The following is a 15,983-nucleotide window of genomic DNA, read 5'->3' as shown; positions in this document are numbered from 1 at the left end:
AGTGAGTGAGTGAGTGAATACACCCGGTTTGGCGAGGGTTTCCTCTTCGCAACTCAGCCTTGCCGGTGCTCATAACCACCGGGCCCTTGGGCCTTTACAAAGCCCTGTGAATTCTGGAAGGCTCCACAGCAAGTCTTCTCGCCTAAAAACGCAAGCAGGCCCAGAGAGGGTGAGCTACGCGTCCAGCCACTGTCGCACAGCCGGTGAGAGCCTTCCCCACCCCCACCCAGCGTGACTTCCCGCGCCCGGCGCCCCCGCCCCTCGCCTCCGCCCGAGGTCCCTCCCCTCCCGGCTCCGGCCCCGGCCCTGAACTGGCGGGGCGGTCCCACCTCTCGCCGCCCAGGGCCGGCCCGCGCCAGTCCCCGTGCCCAGATCGCGGCTCTCAGAGGTCCCTGTGGCCGCAGCGCCTGCTTCTCCTCCCGCTCGGTGAGTCCCGCGCCCCAGGCAGGGAGGCTGCCCCGGCTCGCGGCTGGGGGCTGGGGGCTCCGGGCTCGGGAATCCTGGGGTGCATGGGGGTCCACGAGCCTCGCCGCCTGGATGCCGGGTCTGGGGTCTGGGTCCGGGGTTCCCCTTGGAGCAGCCCAGCCTCCAGCTAAAGGACGGCGACGTGGAGGCGGGGCCGGTCGAGGAGCGCGCGGGCAGGACGGGCTGGGCGTCGTCGGCCCGGCTTACAGCAGAGGAAACTGAGGCTCAGAGAGAGAGAAAGGGACAAGCGGAATGTGGCGCGGGTGGTCCGTGGCGCAGGGTCAGATTGCGCCCCTCGGCCGTCAGTCCCCTTTCCGAAGTCTCTCACCGACTCTCGGGACTGGGGAAGATCCCCCTGATTGGTCAAATCTGGGGGCCGGGCACGAGGGCGCTGCGAGTGTGACTGGAGAGCTCCCAGCCGCCGCCGCCCGCCCCGGAGGAGCCCGGATTCGACCCCCGCCGTGGTCCTGGGGTTGCGCTCCCCGGCGCCCAGGCCCGGGTCCCTGTCGCGGCCCCCGCCGGCGTCCTGGGGGTGGGGGCTGGGGTCCCTGCAGGCGGCGGGGGCGGAGGCCGAGGGCAGCTGGGACTAGCGGACTTGAGGTCAAGAGGTCGGGCTCTTGCGTCAGCTGACTTCGTTTGCTCCCCACTTCCTCCTTCTTCATGACCTTGGGCAAGTTTCTTAAGCTCTGAATCTCAGTTTCTTAGGCTGAAACCAGAAAGGCGATAAATAATGGTCCCTAGCTCCTAAGGTTCCTTGAGAGTTCCATGAAATTCTACCCGGCGTCTGGCCCCGGAGGCCTTCCGCGAGTGGTGACTGCTGTCCTTCCGAAGAGACGAGTAAACCCTGCAGAGCAGTGTTGGGAGACACTCCTGTGACATCTCTTTTAGAGACAAGGAAGTTGAGGCTCAGAGATGGAAGCGATTGCCCAGGACTGAAGCCAGGTCTGGAGGCTCAGGAGGTCCAGGTGGCCTGCACTGTGGCGTCTCCTGTGCCTGGAACGTGGGGAAGACACCAGATGGGGCATGACCCCTGCTCCCCCAGGGGCCCCCGGCTGTGGCTGTGGGAGGGACAAGCGGGCTACTTGCCAGGTGCCAAGCCGAACGGGCTGATCGCAGGAGAGGAGTCAGCTTTGGGCCTCTCGAGGGCAGCTGGGGCAGGGGCGCCTTGCGGCTGCGTAAAGGCTGACTGCGGGCAGCTCCCCTCCAGAGCTGCGTTCTCCCGTGGGTCGCCGGGCCTCGGAACAGGCGGCAGCCCAGCCCGGGCAGGTCTGGTGGTTGGGTCCTGGGGAGCCAGGCCTAGGCTGCGGGTCTGGGGCAGGAGGCCTGGGAAGCCCTAACAATCCTGCTGCTGTCACGGCAGCCCCACAGGGACCCCACACACTGCCCTGGGCAAGGACAGTGAGCTGTGTCCAAGGTCCAGATTGGCTGAGGCTCCTCCCACCGCTCCTGTCGTCGCCAAACTCAGCTTCTCTGGACTGTGACGACAGCCCCAGGGCTGGCTACCCTGACTGCCTCCCCGCTTCCAGTGTGATGCATTTTGTACCCTCTTACTTTTTATTTATTTATTCTTGCTGAGGAAGATTGGCCCTGAGCTAACATCTGTGCCAGTCTTCCTCTATTTTTGTATGTGGGTCGCTGCCGCGGCACCGCTGATGAATGGTGTAGGTCTGTACCCAGGATCTGAATCTGAACCGTGTGTACCCCTTTATTTTTTCACAATACATGTTCCACATGGAAAAACAGAACATTCTGGTAAGAAAAAAATAATTACAGTCAAACCTCCAAACCCAAAAAACCCTAGGCAGTGACTTAATATTTCTGTGGGAATCTTTCCAGGTTTTCACACTCTAAGTACACAGACACACACGCCTGTGCACGTGCACACACATGCCTTAAAAAATTATAGTGGTTTGTTACCTGTTAGGGTGTTTTAGCTTATTTAATCCTGGACATGAAACAGGGTAAGCTGCCGTTTCTGAGGGCTGCATGGCTTACACAGTGTGAACGTACCATAATTTTAAAATGTTCATGTCTTCATTTGCTTATCCAAGTGTAATTTAGAAGTGAAATTGCTGAGACAGAAGAAAAGAAGTATTTTTAGAATTTTGATACTTACTGCCAAATTTTCTTTCAGGGAGTTTGCCCCAGTTTGTTGTCCCTTCGGTGGTGTATGAAACTGTTTGTTTTCCCATAACTGAGCCTACGTGAGATATTTATATTGTCTTAATACCTTCCAATTTTATAAAAGGAAAATAGTCTCTTGTTTCATTATGCATTCCTTTGGTTACTTGTGATTTGAATGTGTTTTTACTTGTTTAATGGCTTTTTTTCTTTTGGCAGATTGCTTCAGAGACATGTGAAATCTTCACATATGAAAATGTGTCAGTCGCTTTCTTCTGCAACTCTCTAGTGTCAGCGTGTAGAGCCCAATGCTTCCCAGTATTTTCTAAGACTTTAACGTTTTCTTCCTACCTTTGATTTTTAAGTAGTATTTATTTTCAACCTACTTGAACTATATTTTGGAATAAAATGTGAACTATAGAGCTAGATTGATTTGCTTATTTAAGTTAATAAATTAGAATGGCCCTTCTTTTGTTTTGGTATCAGTAATTTGTGTCTTCTCTGTTTTTTCCTTAGTTAGCCTAGCTAGAGTTTTGTCAATTTTGTTCATCTTTTAAAAGAAACTTCTTTTGGTTTTGTTACTTTGTCTATTGAGTTCCTGTTTTCAGTTTCATTGATTTCTGCTCTAATTCTTATTATTTCCTTTCTTCTGCTTACTTTGGGTTTAATTTGCTATTTTTATTCAGTTTCCTAAGGTGGAAACTTATTTTATTGATTTTAGATGGTTTTTCTTTGATTATATAGGCATTCAATGCTATAAATTTCCCTCTATGCACTGCTTTAGCTGCATCCTACAAATTTTCAGGTTACATTTTCATTTCATTTAAACTATTTAAAAATTTCTCTTGAGATTTCTTTGACCCATGTGCTGTTCAAAGTGTGTGTTTGATCTCCACATATTTTGGCTATCCAGATATCTGTTAGGGATTTCTAGTAATCCCGTTGTGGTCTGAGAGCATATTTTGTATGAGTTCTGTTTTTTTTAATTTGTTATGATGTAGTTTATGGTCTATCGTGGCGAAGGTGACATCTGAACTTGAGATGGATGTATACTCTGCTGTTGTTGGATGAAGCATTCTATGAATGTTAATTAGATCCAACTAACTGATGGTGCTGTTCAGTGCATCTGTGTCCTTACCGATTTTCCAACCATTGGATCTCTTGAGGAGTGGGGATTGATAAAGGAGTGTTGTAGTTTCCAGCTAAATTAGTGGATTTGTCTGTTTCTCCTTGCAGTTCTGTCAGTTTTTGCTTCAGATGTTTTGATGCTCTGTTGTTAGGCACATTCACATTAGGGATTGTTAGATCTTCTTGGAGCATTGAACCCTGTACCTTTATGTAGTGCCCCTCTTTATCCCTAATAATCTTCCTTGCTCTGCAGTCTGCTTTGTGTGAAGTTAATAGAACTACTTTATACTTATTTTGATTAGTGTTAAGAGGGTATATCTTTCTCCATCTGTTTGCTTTTAATCTATCTGTGGTTTTCTATTTAAAGTGGGTTTCTTGTAGACAACATATAGTTGGGTCTTGATTTTTGTTTTGTTTTTTTTTTTTGGTGAGGAAGATTGTCCCTGAGGTAACATCCATGCTAATCTTCCTCTATTTTGTATGTGGGACACCACCACAGCATGGCTTGATGAGTGGTGTATGGGTCCGTGCCCAGGATCTGAACACGCAAACCCTGGGCCAACAAAGTGGAGTGCGTGAACTTAACCGATATGCCACTGGCCTGGCCCCAGGTCTTGATTTCTTACCCATTCTGATAGTCTCTGTGTTTTAGTTGGTGTATTTAGACCATTGATATTTAAGTGATTATTGATATAGTTGGATTGATAGCTAACATATTTATTACTGTTTTCTAACCATTGCCCTTGTTCTTTCTGCCTTTTCTTTCCTTTTTGATCTTTTACTCTTTTTCTGACTTCTCTGGTTTTAACTGAGCATTTTGTATGATACCATTTTCTTTTCTCTCTTAGCACATCAATTATACTTTTTTTCGCTTTTTTTAATGGATGCTCTAGAGTTTACAACTAATCCAAGTTCACTTTCAAATAACACTATACTGTTCTATGACTAGTGCAGGTACCCTGTAACAGGATATTCCTGATTCCTCCCAGTATCATCACTGCTGTCATTCATTTGTCCACAAGCTAGAATCACTGAATAAGTTGTTGCTATTATTATTTTGAACAAACTTAGCCATTTTCCAACACATTGAATAATCCTGCCAGAAGCACAAGAGGATTTTTCTCTGGTCTTCTGAGAGAGACTGGCAGGGCTCCCAGAGGTAAAATTCACAAAAGTCTGGGGGCCCCTGCACCCCTTTGCCAAGACTGGCCTCCCCTGCAGCTTTTAGCTCTCAAGCTTGTCCACACTGAGTTTCTAGAAATTCATCAATTACATTTTTAGTTTTCCTCCCCTGTTCCTGGCTCCCCCAGAATTCTCTGCTCTTGTGAGATGTGATTCTCTGTCTCTGCCTGTCTGTCTCTCCAATTTTAGAGCAGAAGTTTGTCCTGTGTTCTCAGTTCTTGATGGATCTGAGAAGGGTTGCTGATATCCTGTTTGTTCTACTTTTTCTTATTGTGAAGACAGCTGTGACAACTTCCAAGTTCCTTACATGCCATACTGGAAACTGAAAGTCCTGTTCTAATTGTTTTCTTTTGGAAGTTGTTAGACATATTCCAACACACTGAGTAACCCATCCTTCTCTCGTGATCTGAAATGCCAACTTTATCATATGAAACGTTCCCCTCTCTCACTCTCTTTTTCTCTCTTCATATGTGTATGAACACATACATTCATATAGATGTGGTTAAGAGAATGGCCAATCTTCCTTACGTTCATAGATGCAGAAAGTTCTAAACAGGATATTAGCTAATGAAATCTAACAGTGTTTTAAAAAATAACTTTAAGTATCTTTATTCTAAGAAGGCAGGGATAGTTCAAATTAGCGTAGCTGTTAATGAAATTCACTAAATTAACAGAGATCTCTCAATATGTGCTAAAATATCTGATAACACTCAGCACATATTCCTATGAGTTCATAGCAAACCAACAAAGGAGGAAGGTCTCCTAACTGGACAGGTTAAGATATCGATCAGAAAATTCTTGCAATGACAAGCTCTGCAAAGTGCAAGAAACTACAGGGAGAAGTGAACAGAAACCAGTGCAGTGCTGGAAGACTCCTACTTGCCTCTCACGTTTCTTGGCACTTCAAAAATAAGAAATAGAGAATCTGAATAGTAGGATAATAAAGTCAATCTATATATGGAACTTGATGCACTACAACCAGAAAGCACATTTCTGCTCAAGGGCTCCTAGAACATTTATGAAACTGACCGTCTGGTAGGGCATAACTCACAGAAAGAATAGAAGTATTCTGGATAATATTATCTTTTCTTTATTCCATTATGTTTTTCCATATTATATAGTAACCTGCATTATTTTGGCTTGGGAGATATCTCTCCTATTTGTAGTCTTTTTTTTTTTTTTAAGATTTTATTTTTTCCTTTTTCTCCCCAAAGCCCCCCGGTACACAGTTGTATGTTCTTCATTGTGGGTCCTTCTAGTTGTGGCATGTGGGATGCTGCCTCAGCGTGGTTTAGATGAGCAGTGCCATGTCCACGCCCAGGATTCAAATCAACGAAACACTGGGCCTCCTGCAGCGGAGCACGCGAACTTAACCACTCGGCCACGGGGCCAGCCCCTCCTATTTGTAGTCTTTAAGTGATTTCCTTGGGTGCTGTTGCTTCTTCTTGTTGAGATTAATGCCTCTCCTTTGTGATATTATTTTCTTGGTGATTCTAAACTGTTGCATTTTTTTTGTAGTTGAATTTTCCCGTTTTCCTGTCTGTGGACGTGGTTTCTGTTTCTATCATGTGACTATTGACTGATTCTAAAATCTCCATGGACTAAAAAAATTTGTTTCAATCAATGCATTTTCACGCTATGTTTATTTTATTTTTATTAGAAGGTGATTCTTCATATTGAGGTAAGTCTACATATTAGGGAAAGACCAAGTTTTCAGTTGGTGTGCTCTTCTGCATCCCCCAACTCCCACCCAAATATTGCTGGTTGAAGACAGCAAAAATGGCTAAAGTGGGTTATGGATAGAGCTCTGTTTTTCCTCTCTTGCCCATCCCTGTCCATCATCGTCTCCTGCCTTCACTCACCAGATGACAGGCACAGCCGTGCCCTGAGGTGTCAGGGCTTGAGTTGCGGCTGAACTTTCCTTCTTCAAGTAGGTTTAGGCATCACTCTAACTACGGGACGTTCTTGCTGACAAGCTCTATCCAGTTCCCTACAGTCCCCTTTGCCCTGTAATGTACCCTTATCCCTGAGACTGAATCTCATGATTTACTACCGTACCAGACTCCATTTTCCTTATGGAAGCATTCAGAAGAAAGCAAAATGTCTTTGCACCCACATCCCTGTCTAAAGTGAGAAGATGAAAGATAGATGGAGAAGGCTTCTTATGTATGTCCCACCTCACTAATCCATATTACTTGCCTAGGTTCCTGCAAAGTCGTAAGTTTGTGACCCTTGCTGTCAGGAGGCCCCGCTTCTCAAGAGGAATAAATGCTAATTTCTGATGTAACTCTCAGAGGGAGGACTCTGCCTTAATTGCTTAGATGTGTCCCACATTCTGACCTCCAAGTCTCTGCCTTCCAGGGTTGCTGGCAAAGTACCACTAGAGTAGACCCAAGGCAGGAGCTCAGCCTGTACTTGCAGCTACCCTCTCCTCCTGCCAAATTTCTCGTCTGCCTTGTGCTTTGAAAACAGAAACCCAGGGCATCTTCTCTCCTCATTAGTTAATGGCACGGATGAGAGTGCTAAGGGCAGAGGTCAGTGGGGTGTAATGCTTGGAGACCATGGACATAGCTACTGCTTTTAACACAATAATGGTCACACTGTCAAAGCTTTTCAAAATACATTATTTCATAATTTCCTTTTCATTTAGATGGGCCATGAATGAACATAAAAAAAAGTCATGCATTGATTTTAATGTGTATTAGAGTAACAGGACTAGCAATTCAGCTCATAATTTCAAGATGTTCAAAATACGTATACTTAGTGAATCGCATAGAGCAGTCTAAGGCAGGCCACTATCCCACTTAGAACAACTGGAAAAGTTGGATAAATTTCTCTCTTTCTCTCTCTTTCTCTCTATATCTATATCACCATTTAAAGGCGTCTGAGACATTGAGAAGCAATAAGGACTAGAGGGAATAAAATTCCAGTAAAAAAATAACTTTCAGAGATGAAGTGAGTATCTGTAGATGCCTTTTTCCTTGAACGCTTACTAATATATGTGGAGTTTAGAGTCTTGGAATCTTGGCTTGGTTCAAGCAAGAGCTGCTGCTGGGGACAAAGAAACTGGCATAGGTTTTATTGCTCACACAGGAATGGAGTGACAAAATTGATGTTTTGAGGTGCCTTACACACTTGATTATTTCTCCCTCATGATATTTGTTGAACTGCAAAGTGGCAGCAGGTGGAAGGCTAGGACTTAAGGCAGAAACCTCCGAAAAGCAGAGCAGAAATTCCCACTGTTTCTCAGTGCTGGGGACACAAAACCTGCCCAGACCTGCATTTGGAAGTCCTGGAGGGACAAGCCCTAGGAAAAGAGGCAAACCAGAGGTAGACTAAATTTTAGTAAAACTGCAACAAAGCCTCAACTCAAATCAGTCCAGGATTGCATTAATGTAATTGCCACCCTCAACCCCACATTTGCCTAGCAGAGGAAAGAGTGAACTTTCTCTGGTAGAATATAATATTACGAGGAGCATCTACTTTTTAAACACACAATGCATGGCAATCAACAGAAAAATTGTAAGGTATTTGCAGAGATATTTGGAAGATATAAACAATAACAAAGAAAAAAGCAGACTATGAAAACAGACTCAGAGATAGTCTAGATATTCAAATTAGCAGACAAGAATATTAAAATAACCAAAAAGAGTACTTTCAAGAAAATAGAGAAAAAGGTGGAGCATTTCCCATATAATTAGAATTTATATAAAAAAAGAATCAAATGGGCACACCGCAACTGAAAACACTATGTAAAGTGAAGAACTCAGTTGGATGGGCTTAACAGAAGGCTGGGCATGTCAGAAGACAATATTAGTGAACTATAAGAGAGGCCAATAGAAAATAACCAAACTGCAGCACAGAGAGAAACAAGAAGAGAAAAAAGTAGAACATAAGAGGTATATGATACACAGTTAAGTGGTCTAAAATGTATGTAATTGGAGTCTCAGGAGAGGACAGAGAGAATGAGATAGAAAATATATTTGAAGCAACAATGAGCATGGTCTTTCCAGGACTGATGAACTGGTGAATAAAATCAGCTACAGATTTAAGCAGATCAGTAAACTTCAGGCAGGATAAGCATAAAGAAAACCACACCTAGGCAAACCACACCAAGACCTGAAAAGGACATTGTTGCAAGGAAGAAAATTACAGACCCATCTCTTTCATGAGCAGAGAAGAAAAATATTTAAATTAAATATTAGCTCATAAAATCCAGAGATATATAAAAAGTTAATACATCATGATCAAGTAGAATTAATTCCAGGAATGCAAGGATGGTTTAATATTTGAAAGTCAATCATTGTCGTTCACTACAGTAAGATAAAAAAGGGATAAAAATCCCATGTATAGAAAGAACATTTGATAAAAGTCAACAACTTTTCATGATTAGCAAACCTAGAATATAAGACAACTTTCATAATATGCTATTCTATCTACCAAAAATCTTCAAAGCTATCCGATGATCAAATATTGAACAGTTTCCTCCTGAGGTCATAAAAGAGAAGGGAGCTCCCATCACCATCTGTGTTCAGACTGTAGTGGAAGAACTGGCCAGTGCAATAAGGAAGTAGAAGAAATGAAAGCCTTCAGTATTAGAAAGAAAGAAGGAAAACCACCATCATACTGTGATTGTATACTTCGAAAATCCCAAAGTATCTACATAGTGTTAAAATTCATGTGTGAATTAATTAAATCATTGGTTAATACAACATCACTGTGCAAAATCAATTGGATTTCTATATGCTAGCAACAATAATTGGAAAATAAAAATTATGACATTTATTATAGCATTGAAAAACTTCAACTACCTAGAAATAAATGTAACCAAAAAAGAAGGAAAGACTTCTGTACTGAAAATTACCAGACATCATTGAGGACAAAATGAAGAAAACCTAAATGAATGGAAAGGATATACTCTGTTCATGGAAAGAAAGTCATGGTATTACAACATGTCAGTTTTTCTCAAACAAAGCTATAGATTCAGTGTGATAAAATATAAAATATAATCAATCAAAGTTCCAGCAGGGTTTTTCTTTTTATACCAGTTGATAAATAAGGGGCTAAAATAGTCAAGGTAATCTTGAAGAAGATCAAAACTGAAGGACTTAGACTACCATATATAAAGACCTATTGAAAAGCTCTAGAAAGTGTTATCAGCAAAATGGCAGAGTAGGCAGAGCCTAGCTCCCCCCCACCCCCGGAAATATTGAAAAGCAAGTGGAAACGATCAGAAGCAAGTTTGTCAGAACTCTGGGAAACAGTCAAAGAGTTATAGCAACCAAGTGAACACTTGCTCAAGAAAAAAGCAACTTGAAAACATAGGAAATCTTGGTGACACTTTTCTAACCCTTGCCCCCCTCCTCCCTGGCATAGTGGCAGTAATGAAAATGGCAGCCCATGTTCCAATCTGAGAGCCAGGTCTCTGGTTCAGGAGGGAACATAGCATAGCTTACTCACAAATCATTGTGCATATCTGTTCTAGCCTGTGCAGGGGCTGCCTGGAGCACTGGTGCAAAGTGCTCATCTGTATTCCACCCAACTCAAAATTCAGGCTTAAAAACAGTGGGCACTGCCTGAAAATGCTGAAAAGTGAACTAACGACCTATGGATGGCTGGGGCAAAAGATTGCAGTCATGACATCCAATAGACCACCTAAGGCCCAAGAGGAAAAGAGAAGGCATATTTTCTTTGGGAAGCAAGGGCACTCAAAAGCACTGGCGTACATAGAGGGCTTTAGAACGCCAGGTGCATGCTCAGAAAAGATCTGAGAAGATACGAAGCTTTCACCTTAGGCTGATCCCTAGGCTCAGTGCAAGCCTGGCTAAGTGTTGAAGGAGTGTCCCAGAACAGAGCTATTCCAGGAAGACTGGGAGAAGTGTTTTTTTCCTCTTAGCTCTGGCATTCAAGAAAATCTCTGTCAAAACATTGGCAAAACACAAGCTAAGAAATAGAGGCTTTAATGATCAAACATGACAAGGAATACAGTTTTTGCTAAAATGCTTTGGAAAAATCACTAACCAAATAGACTGCTATTACCTTCAGCAATCAAAACACAGCAAAATATTTGATTGTAATTGCTATGGTAACTACAAAACGTTTTAAAAATATACACAATAGGAAATGGAAAGGGAATTAAAATGTTCACAATATAAAATCAATCATACATCACAAAGGGCAGTACTGGAGGAAACAAGGGACAAAACAGAGTATAAGACATATGGAAAACAAGGAGAAGAGGAGCAATCTGACTTACAGAGTTACCACACTTTAATAGTTAATCGTGCAGTTTTGAACAACCACACACACACAAAAATCACAAGGCATACAAAGAAACAGGAAAGCATGACTCACTTAAAGGAACAAAATAAATTGACAGAAATCATACTGAGGAAGTCCAGACATCCAATATACCAGATGAAGTCTTTAAAACAACTGTCTTAAATGTGCTCAAAGAAGCAGAGGAAAATATAGACAAAAAACTAAAGGATATCAGGAAAACAAGTACAAACAAAATGAGAATATCAATAAAGAGATAGAAATTATACAAAGAATCAAACAGAAATTCTGGAGCTGAAAGTACCATAACTGAAATGGAAAAAATTCCCTAGAAGGGGTCAACAGCAGGTTTAAGCAGAGAGAAGAAAGAATCAGTAAACTTGAAGATGGGACAATTGATGATCGAATCTGAGGAGTAAAAGGAAAAGAATGAAGAAAAACTTACATTATGAAAGGAAAAATACCATAAATCCATAAACCAACTTTATACCCCGAGGAACTAGAAAAAAACACTGCAAACAACTCAAAACTATGAGAGGTGAGAAAATAATAAATATTAGAACGGTCGTAAATGAAATACACAGTAGAAAAACAATAGAGAGAATCAACGAAACCAAAAATTGGTTCTTTGGAAATATCAACAATATTGACAAATCTTTAGCTAAACTGACAAAGGAAAATAGAGATAAGATGCCAATAATTAAAATGAGAGATGAAAATGGTGATGTTACAACAGCCTTATAGAAATAAAAAGAATTGTAAGAGCAAACTATGAAAAATTGTATGCTGACAAATTAGATAACCTAGGTGAAATGAAAAAATCCCTATAAGCACACGAATTCCATAAACTGATTCACGAGAAGTGGAAAATCTGAACAGACCTATAACAAGTAAAGAGGTTGAATCAGTCATCAACAACCTCCCAAAAAAGGCTCAAGTCCAGATGACTTCACTGTTGAATTCCACCAAATACTTAAAGACTAATTAGCAGCAATCATTTTCAAACTCTTGCACAAGATAGAAGAGGAAACTCATTCTATGAGGATAGCATTACTCTGATTCCAAAGCCAGATAAGGCATCTTAAGAAAAAAATGACAGACCAATATCTGCTATGAATATAGTTGCAAAAATCTTCAACAAAATGCTAGCATACCGAATTCAATATACAATAACCAAGTGGGATTTATCCCTGGAATTCAAGAGTGGTTTAACATAATAAATCAATCAACGTGATACATCACATTAATAGAAGAAAGGATGGCACCCACATAAACAACTCAGTTGATAATAGAAAAAGCAGTTACAAAAGCCAAAACCCTTTCATGATATAAACACTCAGAAAACTAGAAATATAAGAGAACTTCCTCAACATGATAAAGAAAATTTATCAAAAACTTATAGCTAACATCCTACTCAAGGGTGAGAGGCTGAAAACTTTTCCCTTAAGATCAGGAACGAGACAATGATGCCCACTGTCACTACTATTCAACATAGTACTCGAAGTTCTAGGCAGAGCAGTTAAGCAAGAAAAAGAAATCAAACATATCCAAATTGGAAAGGAAGAAGTAAAACTCTCTATTCACAGATGGTATGATCCTATATAGAGTGATAATCCCAAATCATCCACAAGAAATCTACTAAAGCTAATAAACAAATTCAGTAAAGTCGAGTATGACATCAATGTGCAAAAATCACTTGTGTTTCTGTACACCAGCAATGAGCAATTTGAGAAGGAAATTAAGAAAGCAATTCTATTTCCAATAGCATCTTAAAGTAGAAAATATCTATGAATTAATTTAATGAAGGAAGTGAAAGACTTCTACAATGAAAACTATAAAACATTACTGAAATAAATTAGGGAAGACCTAGATAAGTGAAAGACCACCAGTGTTTATGGATAGAAAGGTTTAATATCGTCAATGCTACCCAAAGTTATCTACAAGTTCAACACAATCCCTACAAAAATTCTGAAAGCCTTTTTTGCATAAACGGAAAAGCCAATCCTAAAACTCATATGTAATTGCCATGAGCCCCAAATAGTCAAAACAGTCTTGAAAAAGATGAACAAATTTGGAGGACTCGCACTTTGCAATTCCAAAACTTAGTCCAAAGCTACAGTAATCAAAACAGTGTGGTACCGGCATAAGCGTAGACATATAGATCAATGGAATGGAATTGAGGATCCAGAAAGAAACCTTACATCTATGGCAACTGGTTTTTGACAAATCTACTAAGTGGAGAAAGAACAGTATCTTCAATAAATGTTGCTGGAAAACTCGATTTCCACAGGAAAAGAAGGAAGAAGGGAAAGAATGAAGTAGGACCCCTGCCTCAAGTATATATGACAAATTAACTCAAAATGGGTTAATGACCTAAGTATAAGAGCTAAAACCATAAAACTCTTAGAAGAAAAGATAGGCATAAATCTTCATGACCTTGGATTCAGCAGTGGATTTTAGATATGACACCAAAAGCGCGAGCAACAACGGAAAAATAGATAACTCAAACTTCATCAAAATTAAAACTTTTGTGCATCAAAGGACATTACCCAGAAAGTGAAAAGACCTCTTTCAGGATGGGAGAAAAAATTTGCAAATTATATATATATAAGGCATAAAACATAAGGAAATATATATGTATTATATATTTAAGGAATGAAACAGAAAATAAAAAAAGGCTTATAAAAAGGAGCAAAGTTCCGATGCATGCTACAACAGGTTTGAAACTTGAAAACATTATGCTGCGTGAAATAAGCAGATACAAAACGACAAATATTCTATGATTCTACTTACAAGCGATAACAAGAATAAGCAAATTTATAGACCCAAAAAGTAGATTAGAGGTTAACGGGCTGTTGGTGGTGGGGAATGGGAAGTTATTGCTTAATGGATGCAAAGTTCTCATTGGGGTAATGAAATAGTTTTGGAAATCATTGTAATGCTTGCACACCTTGTGAATGTAAATAATATCGCTAAACCATACACTTAGAAATGGTTAGGGGCTAGCCCGTGCCTGAGTGGTTAAGGTGGTGCACTCCGCTTGGGCAGTCCAGGGTTTCGCTGGTTGGGATCCTGGTCGCAGACGTGGCACCGCTCATCAGGCCATGCTGATGCGGCGTCCCACACAGCAGAGCCAGAAGGACCTACAACTAGAATATACAACCATGTACTGGGGGGCTTTGGGGAGAAGAAGGAAAAAAACAAGATAGGCAACAGATGTTAGCTCAGGTGCCAATCTTTAAAACAAAAAAAAGAAAGAAATGGTTAAAATGGAAGTTTTGTGCTATGTACCTTTTACCACTATAACAATTTTTTTAAGGAAAGCTATAGTAAACATAAAGATAGACAAATTGACAATGGAACAGAATGTAGGTTCAGAGGTGGATTTACCCATATATGGTCCTGAAAAAATATCTCTGGACTTCTACCTCACACTGTACACAAAAACCAGTTCCAGCAAGATTGAAAATCTAAATGTGAAAAGCAAAACAATAGAATTTTTTTCTAACTTCTCCCTTCTTAAAATTAAGACTATTTTTTTAGAGCAGTTTTAAGCTCACAGCAAAATAAAGGGGAAGGTACAGAGATTTCCCATATATTCCCCACCCGCCTTCATGCACAGCCTCCCCATTATCAACACCCCCACCAGACCGGGACATTTGCTACAATTGCTAAACTTACATTGAGACAACTGTGTTACCCAGAGTCCATAGTTTACAGGAGGGTTCACTCTCTGTGTGGTACATTCAATGGGTTGGATGCACGTATAACATGTATCCGTCATTATGGTCTCATGTAGAGTATTTTCACTGCCCTAAAAATCCTCTGCACTCTGCCTATTTATCCCTTCCCCCGACGTCCCGCTGACCCACTGGCCTTTTCATTGTCTCCATAGTTTTGCCTTTTCCGGAATGTCCTATAGTTGGAATCACACAGTAAGTAGTCTTTCTCAGATTAGCTTCTTTCACTTGGTACTATGGATGTAAGGTTTCTCTATAGCTTTTCATGGCTTGACGGCTTGTTTCTTTTTAGCGATGAATAATGTACCATCGTCTAGAGGTACCACAGTTTATTGATCTCACCCACTGGAGGAGATTTTGGTTGGTTCCAAGTTTTGGTAATCATGAAAAAGCTGCTATAAACATCTTTGCAGGTTTTTGTGTGCACATACGTTTTCAATGCCTTTGGGTAAGGAGTGTAATTCCTGGATCACTTCTTTCATAGAACAGAAGTTTTTAATCTTAATGACATGCAGCTTATCAATTTTTTCTTTCAAGAACCCAGGCCTTGGGTGTTGTATCTAAAAAACCAGTGCATACCCAAGGTCACCTAGGTTTTCTTCTGTGTTATCTTCTAGAAGTTTTACAGTTTTGTGTTTTATATTTAGGTCTGTGATCCACTTTGAGTTAATTTTTGTGAAGGATGTAAGGTCTGTGTCTAGATTCTTTTTTTTTTTTTGCATGTGGGTGTCCAGTTTTTCCGGTACCATTTGTTGAAAAACTATCTTTGCTCCATTGTGTAGTCTTTGCTCCTTTGTCAAACAAAAAAGATTTTAGAAGACAGAGAGAACGTGGAGTAAGCAAAGATTTCTTGAATAAAATACAAAAACCACTAACCGTAAAGGAAAATTTTGATAAAGTATAGTATATTAAGTTTAAGAACTTGTGTTCATCAAAAGACCCCATAAGAGAGTGAAAAAGGCAAGCCACAGAATTGGAGGAGATATTTCCCATAAATATATCTGACAAAAGACTCAGTCCAAATCGCTTAAAAACAAAACAAAAAGAAACAAAAAAAAACCCTCCTGC

The 15,983-nt window shown here is 41.0% G+C and overlaps 1 protein-coding gene across 1 annotated transcript in view; it reads left to right on the top strand.

The window, feature by feature from the left end:
- Positions 1–324: 324 nt before the first annotated feature.
- The window catches only part of ALDH1L1 (aldehyde dehydrogenase 1 family member L1), an 81,057-nt gene continuing 65,398 nt past the window's right edge, over positions 325–15,983 (top strand). Inside the window, exon 1 of the mRNA XM_046680750.1 lies at positions 325–426. The gene's annotated coding sequence lies outside the window, so the exon portion shown is untranslated. The remainder of the gene's footprint in view (positions 427–15,983) is intronic.

This window comes from Equus quagga, chromosome 1, assembly GCF_021613505.1.
Source record: "Equus quagga isolate Etosha38 chromosome 1, UCLA_HA_Equagga_1.0, whole genome shotgun sequence".
NCBI classification, from domain to species: domain Eukaryota; kingdom Metazoa; phylum Chordata; class Mammalia; order Perissodactyla; family Equidae; genus Equus; species Equus quagga.
This window is presented reverse-complemented; position numbering and strand designations above follow the sequence as displayed.